Below are 19,299 nucleotides of genomic sequence, written 5' to 3'. Positions count from 1 at the left end.
GAATAAGAAAAGTTCAAGATAATAAGCTTTATGAGGGCAATGAACCGACCAGCAAAGTAGAGAATAAATAGTCCCATTTCCTCCGGAGCAGCAATTCCAGGTCCACATTATGACTCTCAGACGGCTATTGCTACGTGGGAATGCGATAGGGGGCTGTAAGTTTTCAACAAGTGGAGACGGTGATATCAAGCAATCTTGTAGGCTCCCTAATCGCGTGTAAGGTCGCTTTTAACGGCACATAAATTTTGAAAACTGTCACGTAGTCGATTAAGAGGGAGAAGCGGCGATGCCTACAAGAATGGCCAAAAGATTCGGGGGTCCGGGATCATGCCCGGATATGGCGCTATAAAGGGCGAAGATATCGACGTCGATTTGGAATTTAAACGCGCCGAATGGTTTTGCGGACACATTTTTATGTATGCTTCTCAACTGTTACTGTAAGGATCTCAATGTGGAAACTGCGTTCGATTGTCCTAAATTTTGAGTGTTAGGATATGAAAAATGCATCGTGGCTTCATAAATGTTCTGAGGTAAAATGGATGTACTGAAAGAATGTTTGCGCACAAATAAAACATTGGGTGGAATTCACGGCGGACGACGCATAACGGCGGCCAGTACGGCAGGCAATGCAATAGACAGCCAGTCCAACCGAACCGATCTCGTGCGGCACTTCGTCTTTCTCAGTCATCTTTCTATGCGTCATCAGGCGCGGCCGTCATGTTTTGTTACAATATGTGCGGTAACGAAAAGGAGCCACCCTGGAGACCTATGACGAGGGAAAGAGGAGATGGTCGTAGTAGGTCTTCAGGCGGGTGACGTAGACAGTTTCACGTCCGGGATGGCTCAAGTCTGAAGAGAGCTTCAGCAGCTCCACGTTGAAATTGACAGGCGAAGTTTTCTTGAAGACGAGATAAGGCCCGTGGTATACTGCGCGAAATTTTCAAGGCAATCCCGGTGGTATGCCTGGAACCCTGAGCTAAACGAGTGATCGAGCCAGAAGAATATGTAGCATTTTACCTTTATCGTGGTGATCCATAGGAGGCCTTGGGATTCCAAGGTAAAATAACGCGCCAACTGACGACATTGTACCGCATGCTTTGCAACTTCTGATAGGGGCGTCCACTCGGAGGCGTCAGTAGTATAAAGTAAGATGGTGTCCATCGTGACGACAGCTCATGCCGATGCAACAGGAAGAAACGGGTAAAGGCGGTGATTGTCTGCATCTCGCGTGCGTCACGAAAGAAAAGACAGCCTCCAAGTTGGTGCTATCTGCCGCGGCGTACTTCTTCAGCGCTTCTCCGAGAGTTTGATTGAAGCGCTCCGACAGCCCGTTGATTTGAGCGTTGTAGGCAGTGGTGGTCCGAAGTAGGACGCGGCATTCTGTAAGCAGGGCTTCAACGACTTGGGAAGGGAAACCGCGACATCTGTCACTTAGCAGCTCACGCGGCACCCCGAGACGAAAAACAAAATGTTGCCGCAAGAACAGAGGAACTTCGCGGGCAGTAGCAGCGGGAAGGTCGGCTGCTTCAGCATGCCGGGTGAGGTGATCGACGCCGACGATAAACCAACGGTTCCCAGAGACAACACAAGGAAGCGGGCCGTACAGATCAACGCCAACAAGGTTGAAAGAACGTGCCGGGCAAGGAGTGGTTGCAAGAGGCCGGCCACACGGGGAGCGAATGTCTCTCGCCTCTGGCCGGTGATGCAGGATAGGACGTATTTTCGCCCATAGGCGTACATCTCGCGCCAGTAGTAACGCTCAGAAATTATTTTAAATGTTTTCAGCAGAACAGTGCTCGCACACTGAAGGTCGGCGTGGGCAGTGGCGACGACGTGATTTGGCATCGGCTAAACCCCGCTCTTCTGCCCTGTTGCAGATCGCTTCGCTAACAATTGCAAGTGCTGCAGCGACGACATAGCGTGGAGCTTCGGAATCAAGCTGTTTCCTTTACATCGACAGCAAAGCGTCACCGTCCGTGCCACTGGCTATCTGCGCATAGCATCGAGCGACGAGAAGAAACCTATAAAGCCAAGCCGTCACCGCCCCCAGCTTCACATGGCAGTGGCGACGACGTGATTTCACATCGGCTAAACCCCGCTATTCTGCCCTGTTGCAGGTTAGTGCTTACAGCGTACTGCTGCTGCTTGATTAATTAACTACGTTGTCCCCACTGCCAAGTTAAAAACAAGTTGAAATCTGTTGTTGTTCAAAGATGTCGAAAGAGCTGGCTAAAGTGAACGATGATTTGCGAGCAGAATTTGTCAAGCTTAAAGAGGAGCTCCGACAAGAAATGAAGACGATGAAAGAATCAGTTGAGCGGAGTCTAAGGAATGAAATGCGGGAAATACGAGCTGAGCAGATCGAAACAAACAAAGCCCTTACATATGCGAACGAAACACTCGAGGAGCTCCAGAAAAAACTGGAAAATGAAATTGAAAATAACTATAAGCTAGAAGAAGAGAATGAAATGATTCGTTCCAAATGTGGGACCCTCGAGCTAAACACTGTAGAACTAGAGAAACGCCTTGTTCGTCTAGAGGTGTACTCGCGAAAGCCGAACATTGAAATACAGGGTGTAGAACAGAAAGAGAGTGAAAGTGTTCTGGAGATAGTTTCCGAACTTGGGAAGGCCATCAGTGAGCCTATTTCTGAAGCTGACATAGAGAGTTGTGATCGTTTACCCGCCCGACAAGGAAAAACACCAAACATTCTAGTCCAGTTCAAATCACGAGCGAAACGCGATGAAACGCTCAGAAAAGCAATGAAAATGCGCCTCACAAACACCGATGTAGGACTTGAAGGAAGTACCCTATATATGTGAATGAACACCTTTGCCCAGTCTTGAAACGTTTGCTCGGTCTGGCTGCCAAAAGGAAACGGGAGCATCAATGGAAGTCGGTCTGGTCGGTTAATGGAAAGATTTTCGTAAAGCGGGCTGACGGCACTGATGCTCTGCAAATAGAAAATGAAAAGGACCTTGAAAAGATCTGCTAGGCTACGTTTAGAGGAGAGCAGCGATACCGGGTCTATCGAAAATGCACTATCATGAGTTTGCTTTTCCACAAAACATAAAACTTGACCTATCCATACAAAACCCTGTTTTACATATCAATACGCGTTCTGCTTGTAACAAGGATGAGTACATTAGTACTTTTCTAGATGAATTTAGTTTCAAGTTTAAGATAATAATGTTGAGAAAAACTTGGTACTATGAGCACTGTAGTATGCTTTGCCTGGAAGGGTATAGAAACTTTTTATCAATCAGTTTGGTAAACGCGGCGGTGGTGTTGATATATATGTTGATTCTGCCCATGACTACGAGATAGTTCCAGAGTTTTCACAATCATGCAATGATTTTGAAATATTAACTTTGAAATATAAGCAGGAAGCGGGTACAGTTGTGTACCGGCCCCCGGACGGCAATGTTTCGAATTTTCATTCCTTCTTTGACATACTTCTTCACTAGATGCTTGTTAATAACCTCAGACTAATTTGCGGGGGTGATTTTAATATTAACATTTCTCAACATAATACTGCTGCAAATGACCTTATCACAACGCTTCATAGCTCTGTTTTCACAAATGTAATTGAAACACCAACCCGCGTCACGAAATCTAGCACGTCTGTACTTGATTTACTGATAATAAACATATAGACGGTCATTTCCGACGCTGGTACTATTACATCAGATATTAGTGACCACTGTTCGGTCTTTATGGTCTACAACTCGGAAACAAGAGCTAAAACTGAGGCTTCTTGCCCGATTGCATTCTAGTACATAACAGACCTGGCTTTGCAGTCATTCAAACATGATGTCTCCATTTATGATTGGTCGTTCATACTTCACATTAGAGATCCAAGTGTTGCCAATACCGCATTCATTTAAATCTTCGTCCAGATATACATAAAACACTTTCCATTTAGGAGCTTTAAGCAACCAAAAAAGATAAGGAAACCGTGGGTCACAAGGGCTCACCTAGGCGCGATCCCAAAGAAGAATGCTCTTTATCATGCATTTCTGCGCACGCGCTCAGCAGCCGACCTAGACAGTTTTAAAGCAGCCAGAAACAGGTTGAATGCCGAATTGAGGCGGGCCAAGAAAGTGTACTTCCAGGAATTATTCACTGATATCGCGCGAAAAAGCCCAAATATCGTTTGGAAAGTAGTAAACAAGGGCGTAGGTCGTGGAACGAAGAACATAGAGCCAAACAGATTAACTTTTAACAACTCCGAATTGACTGAATAGGCACTCGCGGAACATGTTAATGAACATTTTATCAAATCTGTACCAAGAGAAAATAACCCAGTAAGTATGGATGTGGCTATTCATAGCGTTCCTGAAAGTTTGTTTTTGCACTCAACTAATGAATCAGAAGTCTACACAAAATTTATGCATTTGAATAACAGTGCAGCATTAGATGTAAACAATATCCAAGTAAAGCCTGTTAAATATGTTTTGGAGCATATTCTTCCTGTTCTAACTCATATCTATAACTTGGTCCTTGAAACGGGCATATTTCCAGTTGCCATGAAGAAAGCTAGATTAACTGCAGTTCATAAAGGAGGCAATAAAAATTTGGTTTCAAGTTACAGCCGAATATCTGTCCTCCCAATATTTTCAAAGGGGCTAGAGAAATTAATTTATGATCGAGTAATTCTTTTTCTAGATAAGCATAATGTGCTAACCAATGCTCAACATGGATTTCGGAAAAATAGATCAACCGAGACAGCCTTATTGACTCTGAAAGAAAATGTACTAGAAAATATAGAAAACAACAATTATACTTTAGGTTTATTTATTGACTTCACAAAAGCTTTTTATTGTCTTAATCATGATATACTACTGCATAAGCTTTCACTCTAAGGAATTCGGGGCATACCACTGGAACTGTTTCGGTCATATCTCAGTGGTAGAAAACAGTGCGTATGCGTCGATAGAGAACAGTCAAACTTTTTAACAGTTACTCATGGCGTACCACAAGGAAGTGTTCTGGGGCCTTTATTATTTAATTTATATATCAATGATATTGTTACACAGGACCAAACGGCGAAGTTCATAATATATGCAGATGACAGCACAGTGTTATTTTCTGGCCAAAGTGTACCCAAATTAGTATTAAAATGCAACGATGTGCTTGACAAGCTGTTGCTCTGGTCGCAGCGCAACAAGATAAATATTAATGAAGCAAAAACAAAAGCAATTATCTTCCGGGCAAAAAATAAACCACATGAAATTCAATGCGCATTTAGATATGCTGATAATGAGATTGGAATTGTGCATGAGCATAAAATTCTGGGAGTAGTTTTCTCAGCTAATCTTAGCTGGGATGCGCAGGTTTATAACATCTGTAAAAAGCTCGCTGCGACAACAGGAGCACTGTCACGATGCCGCACGCTGCTACCCTCAAGGGTTAAGCGACAAATTTATTATGCACTCTTCGAATCTCATATTAATTATTGCAGTTTAATATGGGCAATTGCTACGAAAACAAATATCGCGATGATTCTGCGCCTCCAAAAGAAAGCCCTTCGTCACATTGCAAATCTACACTACTTATCTCCAACAAACATTCTCTTTCCATTGCATCACATCATCAGTATTGACAACATGTACGACTTCCGGATGTTATACCTCAGCTAACACCCGCAGCATGGATACGTGGTTTGTTCCTCATTCTAGGACTAATTATAAACTACAAACACTGCAACACAATATTCCGCATGTACTCAACAAATATAAACATACCACAGATTTCAGATTTAAAAAATTGAGACGGTATTTTGTTGATATGTGATGTTTTTTGTTTTTTTATGCACTCATTATGTATTTCTGATTCTCTAGGTGCACTATGATCTACACAGACAATTTCGCGCATTTCTCTAAAATTTTTGATCATTTCATACAACTTGATGTGTGTATTCTGTTTTAATGTATGTATATTTCATTTTAAGTGTATTTCATTTTTTGTATTCTATAGTGTGTACTTTTGTTCTCCTTTTATTGTATCTTGCTTATGTTTATTTCAATCACCTTAAATGTCTAAGCCACTGTATCTGACGGTTTTCCGGGCCCAGTCAAGCTGCGAAAGCAGCTTTTTGCCTGGAAATCCTTCCAGTTGTTCTGGAAAAATAAATTCAATTCAATTCAATTCAACAGGCGCAAGTTTCAGGTCGCAAATTGCGGGTAATCGCGATAAGCTCACACCGACCGTCAGGCATGTAGTTGCAGTGGTAGAGAAGGCTGTTGCTGAGGGAAAAGTGCGGTGCATAACAGCGTCAAGTTCAAGGCGCAATGTTCGGAGGTGTAGACACGGCGTCGATGAGGGACGCAAGCCACGGGTCTTTCCGCTTCTCCACAGGCATATCAGCGATGGTAGGAGACGAGAGTGCGTGATCTGCCGCCGAGGAGCAGGCAGCGTCGCTGGGAAGGAGAGACCGAGACAAAGAATCGGCATCCATGTGCTTGTGGCCAGATCGGTAGATGACGAGGATGTCAAACACCTAAAGGCGAAGAGCTCTTCGAGCGATGTGACTGGATGGTTCTTTACTAGACGCCCTATAGCTGAGCGCGTGGTGGTCCGTGATGGCGTCAAACTGGCAGCCATGCAGTTATGTCCGGAATGTCGTTAGCGTCCATACAATAGCTAGACATTGCTTCTCCGTAACGGAGTAGTTACATTCACCTTTGGTGGGCACGCGACTCGCATAAGCAACTATGCATTCTTCAAACCCATCTTTTCGCTGAGCCAACACAGCTCCGAGGCCAACGCCACTCGCGTCCGCATGTATTTCGGTAGGTGCTGTTTGATCACAGTGTCGGAGTATTGGAGGCGAAGTCAAAAGTTGGAGGCTTATCAAGGTTAAGCCCAGTGGATGCGAAGCAGCCTTCGTTTTGCATTCTTATTATTAACGTCCTTAGCGTTTGGAGGCATCTTGACCGCATACACGCCCGGCGCAAAGACGCTGGCGCGGTTGCGGGCACAGAGACTGACGCGACGGCGGGCGCGCGCCGCTTCATCCCTGGCGTGACGTCACATATCACGTCATGCAGCGATGGTGGCGCCGCCGCCGCGTCGCGCGCGACGGCGCGAACCGAAGCGTGGAGGCCTCCGCCGGGCGACGTCCGACGGTGCGATATGAGGCCCCATCTGCAGCCGGTGTGACGTCATCACGTGACGTCACATCATGTGATCTCACTTCAAGGTCAATGGTGGCCACCGCCGGGCGTCGCGCGAAGGCCCGAAACCTACGTTAATATGCTTCGCATAAAAGATGGCACATGACTGTGAACGCTTCGTCGCACTCGGCTGACCAGCCAGACACGTCAATGTTCCTCCAAGTCGTTGTCGTCAGGGGAGCAATGATCCGGGCCAAATTGCGGATGAAGCTCTGAAAATAAGCACAGACATATGACGCTTCAAAGATGCTTGAGCCAGACCAATTTAGGAAGTTGCGCCACAGCATGCAGCTTGACCGGGTTGGGGAGAGCGCAGGCTATTGTTCACTGGAGTGGTCTTCTCGAACACATCGTCAATATTCGTGATCCAGCTTCTTTTAGGACCGAAATACCAGCTTTTCTTCTAATTACTGATGGGTCTATAGCTATTGTATAATGATGTTCTTATTGTTTTATGATGAGTACTAACAGTCAGTTAGCATTGGGAAATGATGTTCTTACTGTTTAATGAGTACTAACAGTCAATCAGCATTGTATAATCATGTCATTCCTGGTTCTGTTATTACCTATATTTATGTAATCCCCACTCAAACAATACTCCAACTCTTGAAGCCTGTGAGGCAACCTGGATAAATAAATGAATAAATAAATAAATAAATAAATAAATAAATAAATAAATATCTTGGAGACGATGTACCCAAGATGGGCAACTTCCTCGCCCCGAAGTGGTACTTGAGATTCAGCTGCAGGCCGGCGTTATTCAGGAAAGTCTACTCCTGCTGTAAGCGTGCCAGGTGCGTGGCAGAGGGATGTCTGCCACTTAAACTTCCGCAAGATGTTATCCATCATCCTTTGTAATGTGGCGGGCGTGTTGCAAAGACCGAACGGCATCACGTTGAACTCGTAAAGAGGCCGTGGAGTGTACCAAATGCTGTCTTCTCTTTCAACGGCAGTCATTGGTACTTGCCATTCGCCGGAACGTAAGTGAAGGGATGAAAAGTGCTTGAGCCCTGGAGGCAATCTAAAAGCAAAAAACTTCGCCTATTTTACCAACTGCCAGTATAGATATGCATCCTTGGAAATTGTGGAATTTTGAAAACGTGGTGCAGCTTCCCATTAAAGAGCTCTCACTAGAAAACACTCAATGAAGAATTAACAGCTTCATTAAAACGTAGTTTTTCACTCATGATAGTGAGAGTGAGGAGAGCTCTATTAATATTTTTATAGCAAAATCGATAGTTCGGCATTTCATGGCTGTGTTGCCACTTGGACGACAGCGAAAGAAGCATTTATTTCTAAGAAATTTGGATTCGAAGTTGAAAAAGTTTTCCTCCCCGCTGATTCAAACTTGGGACTCTCTTGCGACGACACAGGACTAAGTGACGTGAAACATGACGTGCACATAACGTAACGCAGACTCCGTGGTTTCTGGCAGCTAGCGATGCAGCCTAGCAGCAGCCGAAATGAAAGCTACCGCCGGCCTCACTTTGAAGGCATCTATTGGCTATTGCGGCCGTCGCTACCGTCGCTTCGTTTACGTTTGCACCGGCGTTTTTCCAGCGTTACGATGGATCCCGTTCTCGAAGTCGCCAACGAAGTTCTCGCAAATAGACACCTTTAGCATACTTTGTACCTTGTTACCGTTACGGAGTACCGGGATCCCACCTACCGCCGGTGAGCAGGCGCTGATTGGTCCCGATGCTGCAGGCGCGCGCGTAGCTGCCGGGTACGTGACGCCATCTGGCGACGCCAAGGAGATTTGCACATGCATTAGGTGCGCGCGGGCTCCCGGAACTCAGGTACCGGTAACGGCAACACGGTACACGGTATACTAAAAGTGTCTAATAACTTCGGCGTGCACTTCAGCGACCTCAGCCCCACAGAGCGTCAAGTAGTTGGAAGTTGACTGGCACAACCGGGAACGTATCGCCGGACAAGCGTAGGAAGACTAAAGGTCTTCAAACTGCCCTGCAAACTGCCCTGTACAATAACCGAAAATCGTGCTATCATAGTTTTTCATTGACCGTGGCGATCATTTACCAACCTTAGCAGGCTCCTTCAAAAGTTGACTAGCATTTGAAGAGGCACTTGGAGTTCCTCTGCTGTTCCGTGCTTGTAAATCGAGGCGCGTCAAGAACGAAACCATGCGGGCATGCAGAGCGCATAGACGCGAAGCGCCATAATATACCGAAACTCATCTGGCCGCCTGTGGCGCCGCAAAATATTGATTTTCTTCGCTTACAACATTCAGGTTGTATTTTGTCGGTTTTCCTTGTGTGATAAAAGCGCACTATTGGTTTCAAAAGAAAACTTACTTCAGTATTCAACCGCGCAACCTTCGTTTGTCAGCGTAAGTGATTCATAGCTTCTTGTGTCCCAGTGTTGCTAGAACCATTAGTTCTAGCAACACTATCTTGTCCTATGACGTCATCATGCTTGTACTCGCGAGTTTGGCCTGTGGCGGCGATACCTGTACTTTGGTTCTTGCTCTTTTCTACGTTACAAGAACTTTGTTGTCAGTATTAGCGGCGTTTTTGTAATCAGGAGCGGGTAATTTATCGATACAAGCCAACTCCAATTTCTCCTCAGTGTCCCTTAAGATGCATTCCATCCGGTCTTTTTTCATGCACCGCAACTTAATGATCAAAATGGTTTCTTGGGGCTCCTTTATTTATTTATAACTCTACTCTTGACTGCCAAATCTGCCTTTTATCAATTGGTCTACACGTCAGTAATAGCCAATCTCAACTGAATATTACCCAATAATTGGTCAAACATGGAGCAGCTTCTAGTTTAGCCTAGCTGTAAAACGGGAGGTGTAGATAGCCTGAGGCCCATAGTGAGCTTAAGAGAGTCAAAACAGGAGGAAATGTTATAGCAGAAGTTGAACTTTCAAAAAGAAATCGAGCAACAACATCGCGCAGCCCTCAGAATTCAGGTGCTCTCCTTCGCGCTAGTTGTAGAGAAAACATGCGACGGAAGAAACTCGCCATCTCAGTTAGATCCTTTGGAATGTTTTCAACTAGAATATCTCCACCTATTGGCAATGCAGATTGGTTGGCATTTGTTATTCAAGTATTTTTACTACTTTTGTGACTTGCTGTTTGTCACTATATACAACTTAATTCAGAGAACAAAAAGAAAAACTGCGAGTTATGTACCGCCCTTTACCCTCTGATAGGAAGCAATGTGGATTCCTTACGAACACTTCACCTAACATGAAGTTGCAGAGCATACAATAAAAATTTGGGGGACGCTTAACCTCCGGCTTCAAGGGCACCACGGGATAGCGTTAATTGGTTCTGTCAGTGGCTCCTCTTGCCTTGCCTCCGCAGACAGGGACACAGTTTCAATATTGTGCGAAACTCCACACGGCATACATATAAAGCCCCGCTTTAAGCAAGTCGCACAAACTTTTCTGCGTAGTTTCTGCCTCGAGGCAGCTGCAGTGGCTGTACGCGGGTGCTCGCTACGTAAGCTGCTCCGCGCGGCCGGGGTGGACCAATGTGGCGCCCAGCAGAAGCACTATGGCTCAACATCGCCTCGTGGGCCAATATGACTGTATCAACCATGCAGCAATGCCCAAGCAAGGCACAGTGGTTCAAGGCTAAGAGGCTGAAAGGCTGAAAGGCAGGCTGACAATTTAGTCATCTTGCCACAATCTAATAAAAAGTTTTATAATGCTTTATTCACTTTTCATTCCTCAGCTCCACATCCGACATCACGACCTTCTGGACCGATCCGGCTTTTCTGCAAACACTGGAGATGTCGCAAACTACGCCCGTTCCTCCGGTGGACACCACTCTTGAAGCTATCACGTTAAAAAATCTAAATTTATCTGGAATGCAAGATCAAGCGAGGCTTTTATTACTCCAGCGTGCTCCGTTGATATATTCCACAGAGCGCTGCAAAAGTAAAATACTTCGAAAATGAAGTCCGCAGAGACGATGATAGCGGAATCTGAAGGAAAGTTTGCGTCTTGGCGACTGCTGTTTCTAGCGTACGTACAGTCGGGGACAAAAGTCTCCGGACCACGGGTTCCTCTAACGAAGCCGATAGCTCTGCTATTAATCGGCGGCTGGATGCCACATTTGTGGAGGTAAAAGTTAAATTTTGGTTCTTTCATCTCCACAAGTGCAGTCTCCAGCCGTTGCCTGTAGTAGAGTTATAAACTTCGTTTGAGGAACACGTGGTCGGGAGACTTTTGTCCCCGACTGTACTCATAAAGCTTCCAACACTTGAGTGACAATAAATATTCACCCGACTCAGAAAAAATACCTATGTTTTATTGTGTTGCCTGGACAACACAGAGAGCTTCCGTTCTTGGGAGCGAAATTTCATTTCTCTGAACAATCTATTTCGGTACCATTGCACCCTGCCTCACGTGTAGCGAAGTCAACCGCGACTTGACTGGTTAACATTGCATGCCTTACTTTCTATTTATTTCTCTGTGATATGGAAGCAGGATGGCCGCGATTTATTCCGCGACGTTCAAGAGAAGCCGTCGGGTTTTGGCGCACACAAAATAAGAAAGAATATCGAATTTCAACCAGAAGGAGCACACAACAATTCTTTTTAGGGATGTCAGCGGTGCTCTGCAATCCATGAGATAAGTAAAATAGGGAGAAATGATGCTCCCCCGGTTTGGGACTTTCTCGTCTGGCTTAAAAATGCACTAGAAGAAAAGGGTCAGCCGCGGACAGCGGAGGATGAAATGGCTGCCGAAGTAAGCTTGCCAGAACAATAAAACCGTGCATTGGAAGCAGGTTGCGGCTCCAGAAGGCCGGAAAGTTTATGAGGTTTACGCAGTGTTTCACAAACAGCAAGTCATAGAAACTCGTGCCGCTCAGTAACGAGGCCAATTTGCAGTCGGGGAAACGAAATTTCTCATCTTTATTTTTCTGTCTTTGCTCTGATGAGTTTACATTTTTCTTGTAAGTCCTGACTGAACGGAAATCGCGAGTATTGGAACCGTCCCTCCCGCATATTGATTCGTAGCTGGTACAGACTCAGTCGCTGCGGTCTGTGCAACAAAAAAAATGAAAGCTTACACAGCTTTTCGCGCCCTCATGATGAGGTTAGGTGGCTAAAACAAAAATACACCATTCCGGTTCACCAATGACACGGGTAGAGCAGGAACTCTAGGCGATCTAATGGGCGTTGTCTCCGCTTACAAACAAGTCAGGAGGCAGTGGTTATCAAGAGTAGTGGAACTGTCGTCAGGAGTGACTATGCCTGTTAGATGTAGACTCGTACCGTCAATCACAAAATTGTGTGTCATATTGAAGCACGCTACAGATGACGTGCTAATAATACTTTTCGGTCCCAGACGTTCCAACGCTGTGTTTGGCGCGTTGCTACGGTGCTGGCGTAAATTACTCATTCCTCCGTTTAACGATGCTAAAGCGTGTGTTAGCGCACTCGATCGCGCAATATCATTGATATGTAGTGACTTTTCTTGCAATGAAGATTTATGGTGTTGAGTACGCAAGACCACACACATACATGCGAGAAAGCGTATGCTGTTAACCGTCTATTCGTAGACTTTCAACTGACCTTATTCGAGCAAGCTGCAAATTTGGTCGTTTTGTCTTTTTAAATGCAATAAACTATTTGGTCGAGATCATTCGGAGTCATCCACTATTGCTTCCATCCTAGCCTGAGTCGCTTTGGAACGCTAAAGACCATAAACCATCAAACCATACCCACAAATTTCAACGTTGTCTCGATGCCCCTTCCTTGCCCAAATAATTGCTTGAGGTAATATACCCAGCTCACCAACGCAGTTTTCGGCTCCACACTATATATTTGGCTTCCCGCTTCGGAAGAATACTGCTACCTACGATGGGCCGGCGGCATATCTGACACATATCACTGGGCACTATCGACAGAGTGCAACTTGTGTTCATTTTATTGGACTGCGTTTGGAAGTAGCCGCACCCACAGTAACGAGTGAGAGGAGACAAATATCTGACCAGCTACTTCTCCTCGCACCAAATAAAAAAGCAAAACTATTTAGCATTAAAGCCATTTACCTCCCATTGTTGGCAGAATTAGCCTAACATTGCCCCGAAATTTCGTTAAAATGGCGTGTTCTCTACCTTCTCTACCAAGACGCATTCATAAGCGAAAGAAAAAGCGTACATGATGGGTCCCAACTTGGCGCGAGCACACGGTGTGCTGTGACGATAGCAGTCACATACTTTACGCCTTACCCTTGTCGGCACTCGCCTCCAGGGTGTGGGCATTGTTTCTGAAAGGTTTATGTCAAATGAGCACCACTCGCTCGAATAGACTTTTAATCATAACACACAGGATGATAGTGAGCATGCTTCAAAGCAGAAACTGGCTTTGTGCTCGGATACCTGGTGGCGTTATCTTAAATATTCGTTTTCACACTAAGACTGCCTGAAAGCACTGGCGGGGACGCCTGGCACACTAAATGAAAAAGAGTAAATATCGCCATTATTCTCATGATAACTGATCATGTCTCACGACTGGTGTTTTCTTCCAGCGCGTGTCGTGCTCGGTGACAGCAGTGCTGACACCTTTTGATTAGGCGGGAGGATTGAATAGGCAACGTCTATTCTGAAAAGGTGAAAAAATCAGGTAAATAGAAAGACTGTTCAAAATCTTAAACGAGAAGTGTATTCGACATCACAGCGCAAAAATACTGGACTGATCGCCAGAACAAGTTCTAAGGGTAGCGTATAAGAACGCGTCACTCTGATACCGCAGTTGGAGGAAAAGCTATACATGACGAAAAGTTCTCTGAGGCGCCGTCCTGACGCAGATAAGAGCTGACCGATGCTGATTAAAAATGTGGGACTGACAGCAACAGTGATGCGTCTAGTGTATGCCAGTAATTTAGGCGAAGAATTTCATTCTGGCAATTTGTTTCGCCGGCAAGGCTGGAATAAGTATGATATTTCACGTGACGTTCGAGGGCTTGAATACTTTCAACACATTAAAATCTGCTTCCTAAAGTTATTTCTTAAAAAAGGAACTGCCACAACTCCCCGAGTCCTTGTTCGCAAAAACATAATATTGACCTTCTTGTCTTAACCTAAGCAGATTATTTACGCGGAAAATCGACGTCCTAAAGCTAATAATACCAACTTTATTTCGATATGACGAAAAACATTCTTCGGTGTGTGGTCTTCTAGCAATTCTTGCACGCCAAATTTAAGAGCTTGCCCTTTTTGTCTCCTAGAATAATTGCGCATCATTTTCCTCGCCAACTGAGCTCAATTTTTAGTTTTAATTGATAAATACTAACGATAAAGCTGGAACCATAGACTCGAACTGGAAGCACCAGGTTCCTTGAAGCCGGCGCCGCACTAAACAGGCATATGAAGGCGTCTTGGCTGGTTCAAAGTATATGGCTAGCACTCTCTTGCTTTACTTAATTCTGCAGGCCAGCCGTTCGAAATAATAATTCGATAGGATTAGTGTTGTGGCCGCACCAAAACTTCCCAACGTCCGAGCCGAAAGCGGTGTCCCCCCCCCCCCCCCCCCCCGCTATTCCGGCAGGTGGCAATCTGGAAACCAAATTGTTAACATTTTGCTCACAGTGCCATGCGTCAAGAAGTTATTGATTAGTCGAGAAAGGTAACGTGACCTTGTCACAAGATCACAATCTGCTTTCCGCGTTGTGAACAAGCTAGTTTCTAAACAGAACATAAATGAGGAACCGTATTCAATGATCAGAAATAAAAACTAATATATGCAAATGTCGCCACAAACACAACATAGCGGATAACAGCTACGCCAGCTAACAATCAGAATATGGCGGTCGGTGGACCTCAAAGTGCAAAGAAACTGACGCAAACACAAACAGAATTTGCAACGCAAGCTGCAGCAAATGTAAGACCTTTCCTACCGCACTGCATTCTTGAGGTGACTGAAGCACCCCGTAATATTTTATTACCTTGGCTTCAGGCGAAATGATATGCCAGAGATATTTTTGTATGTGGTGCGTGATTGCATTAAACAGGTGGTGGCACGAAAGTAATTCTCCAGCTTTTGACTTTGTAGCTAATCGGTGCTTCCGAGTTTGGACAACAGGGCGCTGAGTATTGTCAGGAACTTACTAAAGAAACACAGTTCCAGTCAAGGTGTAATTCAAAACTTAGGCACTGGCTATCCCCAATAGCAACTTGCCTGGCAGCTCATATTTTTATATCTTTATGAAAATAAGAGTATAGTCACATGAAAAAATCAAGCTTAATCCTCAGATCTAACTCAACGATAAAATATTGTTTCGCCGCAAGGCTGCAAAAGAATTGGAATTACACAGAAGTTTTGCGTGGAGGTAAAAGAAAAATTTGATGCTATCTGTAAATTCGCTGGGCTTTCCCGGTTCTAATAAATATTGTGGTGCATGAGGTGGTGTGCACTTAAATGGGACTCGAGACAACTTCTGAAGCCCACACCCCAAACTTGTTCTTTTCTCACTCGTGCAAACCACGAAGACAAAACACGCCGAAACCACTCTCTCTCCTCTGTGGATTGGAAGAGGCACTGAAAAAAGCCTAAAACAAGCCGCGGGCCTCCCTCTAAAGAATATAGTATCATTAAGAGGCGTTTATTTCATTGTAAGCGGCTCCAAGCAGTGTTTTTTTTTGTCGGCACACTTGCGCAGTGCAGTTTCTCATCCCATAATTCATTGTCTACATCTCAAGTTTACGCTAAGGAAGCAGAGAACATATTTTGCTTTCATCTTGGATGAACTTAAATAAAAGCCTAAAAGGGAATTGAGGCATTGGCAAAGAAATTTAAGATTCAGCCTTTTCCATGAGCGAACTTTTGATCTGATAACAAAAAAAATTGCGTTTACGTTTTAGAGCTCGGACGGTAGTGAACAGACAAACATACAAGATTAACTTCGCTTTTCAGTCGCAATGTCACCGTAGGTAACTTCCGTTTAGTGAACTTTGTTTCTTCTGTAAAGTGTTGAATTTTACGTCATGATTTAAAGGTACGGCGCAACGTCATGTGTAATTGGGCTGCAAGTTGTAGCGCTTTATGAATGTAATCGGCGGTTGAGAATGTTGCTTTATATTAAAATGTGGTGTGCTAAAACAAAATAGACTGCCATGACGCGTAATCGCCATTTTAAGAATGATAATTAAACAGAGCAAAACAAACAAGCCTCAAATAAGAGACACGTCCCTACCTCTCAGTTATAACCTGCTTCTTCCAAGCAGGGTAGTCATCGATATGAAGGGAGCAATTACTCATTTTCATCCACCGACGCACAGCAGCACGGCTGCAGTTGAAAACTATACAGCTTCAATTGAATCTTAGTAAAATAATTATTCGTCCCGGTGCGGGATTCGAACCCTGGATCACCTCGCCATCGAAGCAGTCGCTCTACCAACTGAGCTAACCGGGGCGGTTAGCATTAGGTCGGACGACAGCGAATTGATCACTGACCGGTCCTCGCCTCGGACTCGAACCCCGGAACAGGGTTTTTTCTTTAAGCAGGAAATTTCTCTGGAAGCTTCATAGCTTTCCTTTGTGGCAGTATGGCTGCGCTTGGGTGGATGCCATTGACTAATTGCTCCGTTCTTAAAAATTTACTCCACATTGGAGGACTCCGCTAAACATTGAACTTACTCGTAGTGAGTGGTATGTGACACTGACCAGCCAATAGTGCATCTCAGAGAATTTTAAAAACGGGTCGCAGTTCATGCAGGTCTCTCCAGAAGCATGCAGATTTTTATGCCAGAAAGTTTCAGGCAATGCGAATGCTTAAAAAACGCGAAATAACAGTTAAGCAAACAAGGGAAGGGGATGAGGGGCTCGTTATAAATATGACAGGAGCCAACAGCCACAGAAACCAAGGAGCACAGGGGATTTTTTTTAAGTTATTTATTTTGTGGTGTTGATCAATTTAGAATATTACTGAATATGTTATCGTTTTTAAAGATAACTGATTAGAAAAGCAGAAGAAAAAACAACCACCTGCCGCCGGTGGGATCCGAACCCACGACCTCCGAATTACGCGTCCGGACGCGTCATTCGGAGGTCGTGGGTTCGGATCCCACCGGCGGCAGGTGGTTGTTTTTTCTTCTGCTTTTCTAATCAGTTATCTTTAAAAACGATAACATATTCAGTAATATTCTAAATTGATCAACACCACAAAATAAATAACTTAAAAAAAAATCCCCTGTGCCCCTTGGTTTCTGTGGCTGTTGGCGAAATAACAGTGTTAGAAATTAAAAAGTTTGCTTTGTTAACCAATCATAATTTCCGGGAAAATCTCATATTCTTCGCAATCAAAGGCTTTTGCTCACCAACAGAACTCAATTGCATGTTTGTTCGCATTAAAAGCCTTTTACTCACAAACAGTACTCATGACGGGGTGCATTGTTCATAGAACCGAAAGGTGTAATAGATCGTACGGGTGCGAAATGTAAGCATGGTTCGAAAGCTTCACCTCAAGATGCGCAGCATCAGCGTAGCCTATGTAAGCGAATGAAATTTTCTAGGAAAATCGCATATTTCTTCGCAATCAAAGGCTCTTACTCACAAAATGTACTCATGACGGGGTGCATTGTTTGTAGAACCGAAAGGTGTAATGGACCGTATGGATGCGAAATGTTAGCATAGCTCTAAAACTTTAGCTCATGGTGCGCAGTATCTGCGTAGCCTATAGCTGCACACTTAGTGCTCCACTAGTTCGCATTCAAGCTTGTTAGACTGAAACTGACCAGTTGTGGAGAGCAAAAAGCAATTTCAACGATTGTGTACTTAAAACACGAGGCTTTTTCCAGAAATTTCATAATGGCAAAACGCTTTTAAAGTTATGGTTTCCACAATGTTTTACACCCTGTGATCGAAACAAAGCGTAAAGTTGGCATTTGCTTTAAAGCATTTCCTTCACTATCGCCGTCACCATGCGTACACACTTTGTTCTCTGTTATTCACCGCCACGCAAAAAAAAAAAAGCTGCAGAGCTTTGCGTCATTTCTTCCATACATGTATTATTTTATCTCAGTTTCTCCTCCTTCCTGCCTCTTAACACTCCTCAGTACGGAAGCCTTCGTCTCTACCACAACATTAGCACGGAAAAACGGGAAAATCGAAAAAGAAGACACTGCATGTTCATTTAGGCTAACTGGCGCGTTCACAAGCTGCCACGGACCCTGATCTGCTCTCATGGAATGCTTGACTGGAAACGCATGAAGCTGATACCACAGAAGGCCTTCTAATGGCAAGAACAGTGCCTTGGACTAACGTCGTCGTTTAGTAAATAGCCACTCATGCTTTCGTTGCGCAGGGTAGACTGAGCTTATTTCATATCTAAGTATTCGGATCATTTTCTTGTATCCCTCAACACTGTAAGCGCTTTGTTCTGTTTCACATCAGGGGATACTCCCTGGCCTACATAGCCGAATGCGTTGTTTCGTACACGCGCCTGTTTTTTATGTAGAGTTTTTTTCTTCCCCTTCGCTACCGAGAAGCACGCATTAAGATAAGGCTGTTGGATGCTTCGCTGTAAGCCGACGGTGTAAGCCGACAGTCTCCCTCCTTCTTTTGTTGCTAATCGTACCTGGGCACTCCGCCCGCGTTCCCGAGACCCCGCTCTCCCAGAGGTGTCGTTCAGTGCAATCAGACTCCCTGTCGAGGCAGAATCTATAGCAGCCTCTGTCCCATTGACGCGCGTTGGGCTTCAAGATGGTCTCTCTGCACTGAATAAACGTCCTTTTGCCCAGCCTCGGCTCCCTACCTCTTTTTTTGTGTGCTTACCGGACAGGTAGGGTGTTCCATTACAGAGCAAGGAATGGAGTGTCCCTGCCTTACCTGAGAGCCATTCTTTATAGTTTGTTTTTTTTCTCGTGAAAATACGTGCTACTGTCTTCATGAAGTAACTACTTCCCAAATGATAATTATTAGGGCTACTTAAACCACGGGTCTGGAGCACGCAGCTTGAATGGCCCGCTTTTTGCCCCCAAGATCATGTTTTACATCACATGCATTACTTGGCGATAATGAAGAAGCGACAAAAAAGACGCCAGAAAGCCGCGCCTTGAAGAGGTGAACTATCTAGTTCAAAAAGTTTTGCCGACAATATCATCTCATGGTGAATTCAGTTGTTACCTAACATAATGTT

This window comes from Amblyomma mixtum, chromosome 2 (genome assembly GCF_055824585.1).
Source record: "Amblyomma mixtum isolate Tamu chromosome 2, ASM5582458v1, whole genome shotgun sequence".
NCBI classification, from domain to species: Eukaryota; Metazoa; Arthropoda; class Arachnida; order Ixodida; family Ixodidae; genus Amblyomma; species Amblyomma mixtum.
The sequence above is the reverse complement of the archived record's forward strand: the minus strand, read 5'-3'. Positions refer to the sequence as shown.